At 41.5% G+C, this 12,940-nt stretch overlaps 1 long non-coding RNA gene across 1 annotated transcript in view; it reads left to right on the top strand.

Annotated features, from left to right (window-relative positions):
• LOC140599051 (uncharacterized) overlaps positions 1 to 12,940 on the top strand; it is a 76,158-nt gene that overhangs the window by 50,569 nt on the left and 12,649 nt on the right. The window contains exon 3 of the long non-coding RNA XR_012001722.1: positions 10,791 to 10,919. This is a non-coding gene — a long non-coding RNA (uncharacterized lncRNA). The remainder of the gene's footprint in view (positions 1 to 10,790; positions 10,920 to 12,940) is intronic.

Raw genomic sequence — 12,940 nt, 5'->3', positions numbered from 1 at the left:
AGAATGATATGAATAGCCCAGGGAGTGCCCCAAAGAAAGTGGCTGGACAAGATTTTAGTGTGGAGCTAATATCTGAATAGGGCTCAATGGAAGCCCAATTGATGGGATGAAAAACCTCCAGGTGGGGGGAGTTAGGAAATGTGTGAAGGATTAGGGTATGGTGTGCTCTGGAGCAGCTGGGAGTCCCTGAAGCTGGAGAAGGTGAAGTGGGAGAAGGCTGGAATGGAGATTGGACAGAGACATCAGAGGGAAATTGTGAAGGCCTTCCAATTCCATCCTATGATTCTGCAGGATGGTGGTCACAGCTTACCACACCAAATGACCCTTTGATAACAGTTTAAGTGCAATTCCTTTCCTGTCCTGAAATAAAATGGAATAACATGCCTAGGAAGATACTTGTAAAGCAAAAGATACTTGTAAAACCCTAAAGGAGAGGAAAGATAGAAGAAAGTAACTTAAAAAAATTAATGTTCAGATGCTTAAGCACAGCTGCTCTGGATGGCATGAAACAGATGCCATGTCTGTATGTTGCCGTGACATCACCAGCTGTGAAGGCAGAGTGAGTGATTCTCACGTACTGGAGGCTCAGGTCCAATGAGAGTGTTGCTTCTGATAATGTAATTTCTCTGAATGGTAACATTTCTTGGTCAAGTTTCCAGCAAAACAAAGTCCAACCTTTCCTCCCCACTCATGTGGTAGGTGCAATCCAGGAAAATTCAGTGTATATTAAATTGTATTATATATATATATATTTTTTTTTTTTTTTTGAGAGAGAGAGATAGGGAGAGTGGTGGTGGAAGCTGGGGGAGGAGAGGAAGAGAGAGAGAGAAAATTTTTTTTTCAAAGATTTTTTTTTTTTTTTTATAAATTTATTTTTTATTGGTGTTCAATCTGCCAACATATTGAATGACACCCAGTGCTCATCCCACCAAGTGCCCCCCTCAGTGCCCGTTATCCAGTCACCCGCACCCCCCCGCCCACCTCCCTTTCTACCACCCCTAGTTTGTTTCTCAGAGTTAGGAGTCGAGAGAGAGAATCTTAAGCAGATTCTATGCACAGTATGGAGCTCAATGCATGGCTCGATCTCATGATCCGAAGGTCATGACCTGAGTTGAAATCAAGAGTCCAATGCTTAACTGACTCAGCTACCCATGCATTCCAGCACAAAAAATATTTTGTGTTTATTATAAAAGAGTTAGGTTCTAGGCTCAGATCATGAGAAGCATGCTTTTTACCTTCATGATATCTGGACGGACATTTGGAAATCACAGGGATGTGGGACCATTCTTGCTGGTATGAGCCCATGCTGTGTGAGGCTTTAGTGACCTCTGCCCCCTACATGCTGAGTCTGCCCCCAACTACCCCCACCCCCATTATCGCAACAATTAACACTGTTCCTGCAAGTTGTAAAAAAGTTCCCAGGGGTCTTTACCATCCAATTAGGATGAGAAGCTAAAGGGATTAAGTGAAGAATAATTAAAAAATAATAAAAGAACCCTCAAGGAGATCCAAGTGTAATGGAGGAAGATAGGCAAATTAAATTAAGTAAGTTACTGAGAAACTCTGTGCCAAGTGATGACAGAGGGATGAGATCCAACAGATCAGCATGGGAAGGGCTCACAGAGGGGACTGGAATGGTGGCTTGGACTTGCTCTTGTAGGCCCTGGTTGAAGGAGGACCACTTAGAAAGAGGATACAGCATAAGCACAGGCATCGGGCGAGTCCCCCAGGACTTGGCACAGGCAGGGCGCTGCATGAGTGGCTTGGCACAGGGATGTGGGGGAGGTTGGGAAAGGAGACTGGAAGGCTGGCAAAGGAAAGCAAGGTGGCAGACTTCGAGATCTCCCCGGAGCTAGCTCAAATTATGAGCAGGGAAGTAACTTTCTGATCTATTTTTAAAACGATTTTATTTATTCATGAGAGACAGAGGGAGGCAGAGACATAAGCAGGCTCCCTGAGGGGAGCCCGATGTGGGATTCAATCCCAGGACCCCAGGGTTAACACCCTAAGCTGAAGGCAAACGCTCAACCACTGAGCCACCCAGGCGTCCCTCCATCTATATTTCTATAAAAAGAACATTGGTCAGACTGTGGGGAAAAATCACAGTCTATCAGTGGTTCCCAGGGGTATGGTTCCCAATTAACAGCAACACATCACCTGGGCCTCCCTCAAGACCTGCTGAACTGGAAATTCTGGACATAAGATTAGCGGGCTCTTCATCTTTATTTTGATGTCCAGTAGACCACTCAGACTCAACATGTTCAGAACTGAACTTTGGAGCAACAGGCACTGGATTTACCCTCCCACCTTGAACAACCAACGCAACATATAAAACAGTGGTTTTCAGAGATTGGACAACATGCAGCTTCAGATCCCTGAGAGAAGGTACATAAATGAGGTGGTCCCTACAGTTGTCTCAGCTTAATTCCTGGCCTTAGAAAGCCCCAAGTAAGTCCCACTGCTGGCTTCTCCTTTCCCCAGACACTTACTTAGCTCATGCCCAGCCTCTTTTGAGTCTTTGTTAAATGCCACTTCCTCCATGAAGCCTGCCATGATTGCTCTATTTTATACAGTCCCGTTTCTCTTTTCCCAGCTTCCCCTTTACGACAGAGCACTTCTTGTCTTCTAATGAATTATTTAACTTACTTATTTTTTGTGTTTAGTGTATGTCTCCCTCATTAGGAGTTAAGCTCCTCAAGGGCAAGCACATTTGCATCTGTTCACGAATGTATCCTAAGCACTTGAGCCCTGTCTCTCGCATTACAGGTGCACACCCAGGGTCTACCTAATGACTAACTGTTGAGTGAGAGGCCATCTCTGGGACCCACAGTTTGTGAGCGACTGACGTGAATTCAGAGCATAGATCTTACATTCTTAAAACCCACAAAGACTCTCTCCCACCACTGCTCTACACAACATAATACATCTCTGTGTTATTTTCCACTTGCTTTAATATTACATTTTAATAGATTCAATCATGAAATTAAAAGAGATGGCGAGAAAAAGGATTTTGTACAAAAAGGTACAAAGGTGAGTGCTAGTTGTCAGTAATCTCAGCTCAAGTTAATAGTTTAGTATGCTGATCTAGTTGACCAATGCCCATTGAGAGCATTCATTTCATCTCCACAAAGTGAATATCATATCGTATTCTTAATCTACCCATAGTGTTGAGTTTCTCTGTTTCAGGTGTTTGCATACATACCACTTTCACAATTTTTGTTGTTTCCTATACTAATTGTGTTTTTCTTTAAATGGACTCATCTTTTACTTAAATTTGTTTTTAAGGAAAACTCTATTAATCCCATTAATGGAGAAGCACAGTTGTTTTCCATAAATAGAAGGTACATTAAGTATACATTAAAATAATACAGAGCTATTAAAAAATTAAAAAGCCTGTGTCCTGCTTAAAGGACAGGACATATCTCATCTCTCGTTCCTAGTATACTTGCCACAGTTTGGGGGAACATTTGTTAGGACATTCTCTAAACCGTGACGGAACAAGTAGTGTTTGTTCTCCATGTGAAACCACAGTGATTTATCTAAGTATTGCTACTGTTCTTCTTGTGATTATTAAAGAAGCCAAATGTTTGACCCTCATTCCATTCAGCTGGTATACGTCCTTGTTTCAAAGGTGCAAACTAAGTTTTGTCTCTGAGAAATGCGCATTCATATAAATAGAGAAAAATCATAAGAAAAGATTAAATTTTAAGTGTATCTTTTTTACATGATGGTCCTTGAGAATCAAGATTGCTTAAATGCAGTAAGTGATTATTATATGTGATGACATCAGTCCCAAGCTTTTCTGAGATGGAGCTGGTCCTCAGAGTTTATTTAGTAGTACTTTTTAGGGGGTGTTAAACTGTTCTAACAAAGAGACTCCAAAATGCAATGGCTCATTTTTTGCTTTAGGGTGAATAGTTTGGCTCTGTGCAGGTTTCCCAGGCTGCTGGACAGCTCTGGTGTCCTCCTGGGTGTCCTCACTGCACCCGTGAAGGCTGGGTGGTTGTCCTGTGCAGTTTATGGATGGCAGGAAAGGGGAAAATAGAATATAGAGGAAGCACCTCTATTGTCTTAAGGGCTACAGCACAGAATGCACACTTGACTTCTGCTCGGATTCCACTGGCAGGAACTTAGCCACATGGCCACCCAGCTGCTGGGTAGCCACATGCTCAGCTAGGTCCCTTACCAGAGAAGAAGGGAGAACACATATTGATGGAGAGCTGCCAATCTCAGCCACACTGGCCCAAACCCCTTCTCTAACGAGACAGGAAATACACAGGTCCTTGCATTTAAAAAGCTTTCACATTCTAGTTGGCGGAGAAAGACAATCAATTTAAAAAAAAAAAAAAAAGGGAACTTTAAGATTAGAAAGAAGGTGGATGAGACAGTAGCAGAGAGGGACCGGGCATGGTTGGCATCTGTCATGTAGGTTGTAATACTAATGTCTAGGTCATTATTGGATGCCTCATCCCCCACTCTAGGTCTCCTGTTAAGCTGCACCCATACCTAGTGGTCAGTAGAATGATGATGAGAGGGACCATCAATCCTTAAATCAGGATATGCCAGTTCAAGGTGTAGATAAAGGCTCAGTAACCCTTTGTCTATCAGCTTTCTACCCTTAGCTACAGTCAGAGTATTTGGATTGACTTTGATTGTTAATAGAAACTGGCAGCTTTCTTTTAGGATCAGAATTTTGCATTCATCCCAAATGAACAGTGCTAGCAAACAACTAGTGATTATTAAGTGCCTGATGTGACAAGATTTTGATGTCTTAATTTAGTTCACAGTGGGAGGATACATGTCACACAAGCTGCCTTGTACCACAAAGGGAGAAGTGAGCTGTATGTAGAGGCTGTAGGTGAGCATCTGGGGACAGTAAACATCCCCAACAGAAGACAAGGGCCCTGCATAATATGAGAGGCATTAAAGGAAAAGAGTTAAAAAAAAAAAGAGGAATGCTTATAATCTTAAAGAGGATTGACTCCTTATCACAGAGAATAAGTTCAAACTTTCTAACTGGTATAGAGAAGTAATGCATATGAAGGATCGCCTGAAAGCTATGTCATCCATCCCATTTTAAAAATAAAGTTTGGATATTACTAATTTTTAGGATACCTAGACTATAAAGAACCTCAAACCATGTTTTTCCAGGTCTGTAGAAAATTGTTTCTACTGCATCGTGTCCTTGGGTCATGCTCTCAATCTTCTCCCAGGAACAGTCAAATACAGCCTGAAGGCTCACATTATTTTGTTTGCTGCCGGGATTTTTGTTAAGGACACTGCATTTGACATCTATCCCTGCCCCCACAAAAGTTATTCCCTTAAGAGTTTAGTGCCAGGAGAAATTTTGCTTGCCCTGAAGATCTGATATGTTTTCTTCTTGTGAACATTGAGAATCATGTGACTGATTCCCCCTTTTCGCTTCAGCAACCAGGGAGCTCAGTGCCAAATTCATGGTTTATTTAGTAAATGCATAGAACCCAAGTGACCTGTAGTCTAATATAGTTCTTTGCTTTTTTTCTCTCAGAACTAGTCTTTTCTAATTTCTATGTTTTTTGGGTCTAGATTATTATCTGCACACATAGACACACCCACATCACATGCACACATGTACAGTTCTTATATTGTACAAGGAATGGAGTATGGATAAATGAAGAAGGAACCTAACACACATTAAACTTCAAATTGTTCACATCTTTCTATATGTGTTTCTAATTTTAGTCTTGCACACACTTATTTCCACGTATTTAAAATAAACACAGACACAAGATAGAACAGGGAACAATATTAGAAATTATCTTTTTAAAAAAGGTTTTATTTATTTATTCATGAGAGACACACAGAGAGAGGCAGAGACATAGGCAGAGGAAGAAATAGGTTCCCTATTTTTCATCAGGGAGCCTGATGTGGGACTCGATCCTGGGATCATGCCCTGAGCTGAAGGCAGATGCTCAACCACTGAGCCACCCAGGCGTCCCAGAAATTATCTTTTTAAGGGCACTTGCCTCCTCATCTTTGTATGGTTGTGGAATTTCTACTACTTTCCAGCAGGTGATTCTCCTGTCTATGCTCAAATACCTCCATTGAAAGTGAGCTTACCACCTGCCAATGTGATTCATTTCTGGAAAGTTCTGATCATTAGAAATTTTCCATATGTTGAGGCATCTTACCTCACATTTGATCCTACCCCAATGGGCCACACAGTAAATGTTAATTCTTCATCCATAGCTGGTAGCATTTGTAAGCTATTATATCCCCTGGAAACATTTTTTTTTTTTTTTTTTTTTAGCAGATGCTTCAAATACTCTTTAGAAGATAAAGCCACGAGTCCTTTAATCAGTTGTCTTGGTCACTCTTTTCCAAACACAAACCCTATTCTGCTTATTTCCTTTTCAAAGTAAGTTTAACAGAACAAAACTCAAAACTGTCCAAAACAATGCCTCCTTGCCCCTCATTCTAAATACATTCTAAATACATTTTTGTTTCTGTGGCGTCAAATTGTAACACTGACTCACAGTGGACTTTTTTCTAGCCAAAGTCCCTAAATCCTTTCCTACATACTAGGGTGAGTTATTTTTTTATCTAACCTATTTTTGGGCAATTAGTCTTTTTGAATATAAGTGGAAGGTCTTACATCTCCCTCATCAACTTTCATCTTGGTATGTATAAACCATAACTCAGAACTTGGCAAAATTATTCTAGATTTTTGTCCCATCATCCAAGATATTTGCTCCTCTTCTTGGCTTTTTTGCCATTCACAAATTTGATGGTCTGACCTTCTGTATCACCACTTGATGCAGGGATAAAAAGCTTACGGTGAGCAGCCAGGAGCCCTGTTGTGTGTTAGCAAGGATCTCCTTCTAGGTAAACATTTCTACTTTTAAAATAGTATTTTGTCCGCGTTATTTATTGTTATTAATCTTCCACTAGCATCCAAGATAAAATTTAGTAATCACCTACTGAGAACAAATTATGTGTCAGGCATGGTATTAAGAGCTCTTACAACCATTTGGATTTGTTATTCACTGAATCTCTTAGGCAAGAATGTTAGATAGAGCAAAGACATTACTCTCATGCCTGATTCATGGTTTGGTGATTTGTGTAGAAACTGGAAAACATTAAGTTCTAATGTTGGTGATAAAGAACTTAATATTTAATACTCAGCGTATATTGAGAGTAAAATGAAATTGATTGGGGGTGACTGGATGGCTCAGTTGGTTGGGTGTCTGCCTTCGACCCAGGTCATGATCCTGAAGTCCTGGGATTGAGTCCCATTGGGCTCCCTGCTTAGGAGAGGAGCCTGCTTCTCCCTCTGCCCCTCCCCCAATTGTGCAGAGGCTCTCTCTCTCTCAAATAAATAAATAAATAAAAGCTTCTAAAAAATTAAAAAAATAAAATGAAATTGACTGGAGGGGGTGCATCTGGGTGGCTGAGTTGGTTAAGCATCTGTCTTCCACTCAGGTCATGATCTCAGGGTCCTGGAATCGAGGCCTGCATAGGGGTCCTGGAATCGAGGCCTGCATAGGGCTCCTTACACAGCAGGGAGCCTGCTTCTCCCTCTTCCTCTGTACTGTCTCACTCACTCAAGTAAATAAATAAAAATCTAAAAAAAAAAAAAGAAAGAAAGAAAGAAAGAAATTGATTGGAATGCCAAAAATAGTCAACTCTCTTTAGACTTAAGCCTTCAGATATCAGGTTCAGCTAGAAAGAAGAGTTAGGATTGAAGATGTTATGAATTGCTAGAAATAAATCCAGAAAGATTGTCTCAAGAAGGAGAGATGTATTAGAGATTTTACATATTTTTCATCTTTGAGAAAAGAATCCTCCTTATGACATGTAAGTTAATTTCCCAACACAGGCTTTTAAAATATTTTAGAGACAGAAATGCATTATCTACATAAATTGGGGATTGTCTTTAAGCTCTCCCTTGCTACTCAGCTAGTTTCTGATGGAGCCAGAATCAGGCATCAGCTCTTTTCTCGAACAATGAAAGCCCTCATTTCTCCATCTTGCCTAAGAAGCTAATGTGATAGGCCTTTTAAAATGCCTTGTTGAAGTCCCAAGGCAGCACTTTATTTTTCACTTTTTTCTTAGTTAATATGAGGTCATCCAGACATTTCCAGAATCAGCTCAGTCTGCGAGTTCACCATTGTCTCTCTTTATGAAGTATTCCATCTGAGTTAATCGACCACTGTTTATTTAGCCATTCCCTATTGTTGGCTATTTGGGTTCTTTCCAATTGCTAATTATTATAAATGGGCTTTGAGGACTGGTAAGTGCTAGACAGATGGAAGGCTCTATCATTATTCTTTTGTTATCACACTCCCAGGATGCAGGTATTTTTTCTGTCTTCCTGACCTTCTTCTTCCTAATGGCATTCTCATAAAAGCACCAAAGATCTGAAAACATATGCTTCTTAAATCATCCAAGGATGCACTCTTCATTTTTTTTTCTTTTTGAGCTCGATAGAGAAGTCCAAAAATTGTAGGCCTGCATCTGTAATTCTTCACGGAGTTGTTAATTAAATATCACATTTTTCCTTCTCATCTTTGCTTTGGTTCACTTTCAAGTAAATTCATTTCAGTTCCCCAACCCATCCATCATTTTTTTAAAAGTAAAAAGTGAAGAAAAATATAAACTCAGTGGGTTAATATTCTGAGTTAAATGCCTAGGAAACCAAAATATGAATAAATACACATTAAACATAAGAGTTACTTTCAATGGTATCTCATATGGAATATTGTACAAAAGTTGGAAGAATATTTAAAAAGTGAGTAAAAGGGAACAAAGAAGTTACAATCCCATTTTCTCAGAGCCCCCATGACTAAGCTCTTGGTGGATTCCCTTCTAGTTTTCTTTTTCTCTACAGGATTTCTTTCTTTACACAATTTTATTTTACAAGGTTTTAACTCTTTAACTCATTTGAAGAGATTTTTAGGCTGTGTGAAAGGTGGAAGGAACACAGGCTGGATTCAGGATCCTTTAGGTGGAGTCATTTCTTAGGGCCAATCCTGCACTGATCTCATTTTACCTGAGTGACAGTGGGCAAGTCCTACAAACCCAGGATTCTCAAAATATGGTGGCTCCCTGAGTCAGAATCTCTTGGGAAGTTTGCTATAAATGTATATTACTATATCCCACAACAGTCTTAATGAATCTGAAACAGAAGTGAGGATGGCTGCCCTTTTTGGGAGATTTTTTTTCCTAAATAAAAAAATGGGTGTGGGGTTTTGGCTGGGTTATCCAGGGTAGGAGTTCTTGTCAGAGGGCTCCCTTGGGTGAAGAGTGAACTTTGGGAATCTGGGAATCCTGGGAACTCATTTGCCAGTTTTTGTCCATTGACATGTATATCTTTTGTGGATAGGATGTCTATAGGTTTAAACTTTTATAGATTTATCAAAGAGCTCGTTACTCAGCAAGATGTCTGAGTCTTCATCGATCTGACATCTCTTCCAGAAATCCCTGTCATGGTCACCTGATGGCTGCATGAAGTACTATGTTGTTCCTGTGAACATCTTCCTTCTTCTACTGGGGCCATCTCCTCTTTCATTAGTTATGGGGCCTCAGACCAGTTGCACAGCCCCTTTAAATAATTTCCCTCCTGAAAACGCTTAATAGTAGCAATAATATTTTAACACTTTCTATTTGCCAGGCACTGCTTTTTTTAAAAAAAATTATTTATTTATTCATGAGACACACACAGAGAGAGAGAGAGAGAGAGAGAGAGAGAGAGGCAGAGACACAGGCAGAGGGAGAAGCAGGCAGGGGCCTGACATGGGACTTCATCCCAGGTCTCCAGGATCAGGCCCTGGGCTGAAGGCGGTGCTAAACCTCTGAGCCACCTGGGCTGCCCGCCAGGCACTGCTTCAAGCACTTTTTTTTTTTTTTTTTTTTAAAGTGAGGGAGAGGGGAGGAGCAGAGGAAGAGGGCAAAAGAGAGAAACTTAAGCACCTCTGCACTGGGTGCAGAGCCCAAAACGGGGCTCCATCTCACAACCCTGAGATCATGACCTGAAAACCTAAATAATTGGATGCTTAACCAGCTGAGCCACTCAACTGCCCCTACTTTAAACACTTTTGACCAATTACCCAATTTTAGTCCACTGGACAATGCTATCAAAGAAGTGCTGCTATTATCCCTCTTTTAAAAATGATCAAACAGGGCCAGAGAAGTCAACTAACTTGCCCATGATCACACAGCTAATAGATGGTATACTTGTGATTCAAAACCACGTTGGCTGCTTTTTAGGGCCTATGCTAATAGCAGCCGTTCCTCCATTTGAGGCCAGAGACCTCGGATAATCCTGAATCCTATGTATACTGTTTTCCCTGTATGTACATACATATGATAAAGTTTAATTTATAAATTAGGCACAGTAAGAGAGTCATAATAACCGATAATAAAATAACACAATCATAGTAATATACTACATAGTGTTATGAGAATATGGATTTGCTCTCTTTTTCTGAAAATATCTCACTTGTGCTGTACTCACCTTCTTCTTGTGATGATGTGGGATGATGATAAAATGCCTACAGGATGAGATGAAGTGAGGTCAATGACATAGACATGACGTAGCATCAGGCTACTACCCGCCTTTTCATGATGTGTCAGAAGAATCATCTGCTGCCTGACCACAGGTAACTGAAACCATGGAAAGTGGTGGGTAAAGGGGGGGCTACTCTACTAAGCGTATTAAGATATTAATACTAATATCATTTTTAATAATACTATCAATAACAAATAATAGTAATTAATACTAACAGAACTCATAATATCACTACTTACAGTACCACCTGCAGCAGAGGCTAATGGAAATGAAAGTGTGGACCAGCTGCATGATCCTGACCACGGGGACTCTTCCATTTCTTCCGGGACCCTCTGGGAATCTCCATTTCTCCATTTGTCTGCTGAGGATGGTAAATGGCACCTGCCTCCCAGGTGGGGAGGTGGGAGGATAAAATGAACTAATGCCTGCTGGGAGGATAAAATGAACTAATGCCTCCAGAGCATCAGTCTGCCACATACTATTACCTGACAGATTATTTTTTTATGGCAGTAAAATATATATAACATTAAATGTACCACTGTAACCATTTATAAATGCAAGCTTCAGTGGCATTACATTATTCACATTGTCGTACATTCACTGAATAGATTTTGTTTGTATTTTCTAGACTTGTAGAGTTCTCAGCACAAAACCTGGCAGGTTGCAAGTATTCAGCAGCCTTCAGCGCCTGGCCTTCCTCCACCCAGGCCCCTCCCCGCCCTCAGCCTTGGAAAAGTCTACTGCATTGCAGAGATTTCAGTTAGCATTCTTTGGTGCAGTGTGAGGCAGATTGATGGGATTCTCTAAGAGGCTGGCCCGTGACTTAACTTCTCTCTGCCTCAGTTTCTTCATCTGTAAAATGGAGATTAGAGCAGCACCTGCTAAATAGGGTTGCTGTCGATGCTATCACCTGAGTGAAGCTCTCAGAATGGCTCCAGCCCAGTTAAGCACTCAGTAAATGCTGGAGACAACGTTTATTATTTTTAGGATCACCATTGTTCCTGGGAAGAGTATGCTGGCATGAGCGCAGGGGAACCGGAGGCTGGTGCTGTCTCCAGATGGCTGCTCGCCCTTGCTCCCTCCCCACCACCCCGACACTGGGCGCTCAGGGGCGACAACAGTTGTGTGAGGAGGAGGAGTGAGGCCTCCAGGCGCCCACGGAGCTCTTTGTTCCATAAAAAGCTTCGACTCAGGCTGTCATAGTGGCCTGAGTATTTCTGTGTCTCTTCAGCTTCTATTTTGAGTGCAGAATTGGCGTGGGAATGTTTTCCTTTATTTCAAGCCCTAAGTAGTTGTTGGGTAACAGCTGTTTTTAAAGATAATCTTTGAGGCACTGAGATGCTGCTGAAGAAAAACAAATTTCCTGAATTCAAAAAAGTCTTCCCTGTTTTATTCGCCTGATTTTACTGTTCTCCAGGTCTGTACTCATGCTGTTGCTTCTTCTAGAATTCTTTTTTCTACCCTGACTCCTGCTCTTCTGCTCCAGTCAAAACAACCCTTGCTGTCTTGCTGCCACTTCTCTTACTAGCAGGTTCCTCTGGTTCTCTCAGCCAAAGTATCTCACTCTCTGGGTCTGGTGTTGCACTCAGACTTGACTGTTGGTTAGTTCTAAGAAGTCTGTCCCTATCTGGACCACCCGTTCTGGAAGACTCAAATGCTTGGTCTGCTTCATGACCACTTTCTTGCTGTCATTAAGCAGAAAACAATGGTGAATCTTTCCTTTGTCAACTCAACATCCAGACACTCTACTTGTTTGGGTTGGTGGGGGAAATCCTAAATATGTGGGTGGAAGAGTCCTGCTTCTTGCACAGAAGCCAGGTGAGGGATGAAGAAATCCATATTCCTTGTCCTCTGACTGGGACAACACAGGCAAGACCCTGGCCAGTATTGGCAGTGCTCACTCCTGCCCAAGGCTGATTCTGCAGGCTTCCTCACAGCTTTCTAAACTACTAGAGACTCCAGAAAATTCATTTTCTGTTTAAGTTAATTAATCCTGGTTTCTGTTGTTTATTCCTAGCAATTCTTACCAACATAGTACCACAAACATAAGGAAAACTTCAGGGATGTTTATAAACTTCAGTTTGCTGAAATCCACATAATGATTATCTGTTGTCTATGCCTCCTTCACATTCTGGTACCTTCTGGCACTAGCCACCTGATTCTCCACTTCCAAACCACTCTCTCCATTCTGGGTCCACGTGGTTCAAGTAGGATAGACTCCAGTGGTGGCTGAGGGGTGGGGTTTTGTCTTGGCATGTGACTTCATTCAGGTTAATGAGATTCAGTCACAGGACTCCCCCCCCCCCCCCCCCCCCCCCCGCGCCGGCCCCCCATCACTCAGAAACAGAAAGAGAAGTGCCTCTTTGCCGGGACTGCTAGGGTGGTGGTGGC

This window comes from Vulpes vulpes, chromosome 5, assembly GCF_048418805.1.
Source record: "Vulpes vulpes isolate BD-2025 chromosome 5, VulVul3, whole genome shotgun sequence".
NCBI classification, from domain to species: Eukaryota; Metazoa; Chordata; class Mammalia; order Carnivora; family Canidae; genus Vulpes; species Vulpes vulpes.
Note: the sequence above shows the minus strand (reverse complement) of the source record. Positions and strands in the feature narration are given on the sequence as shown.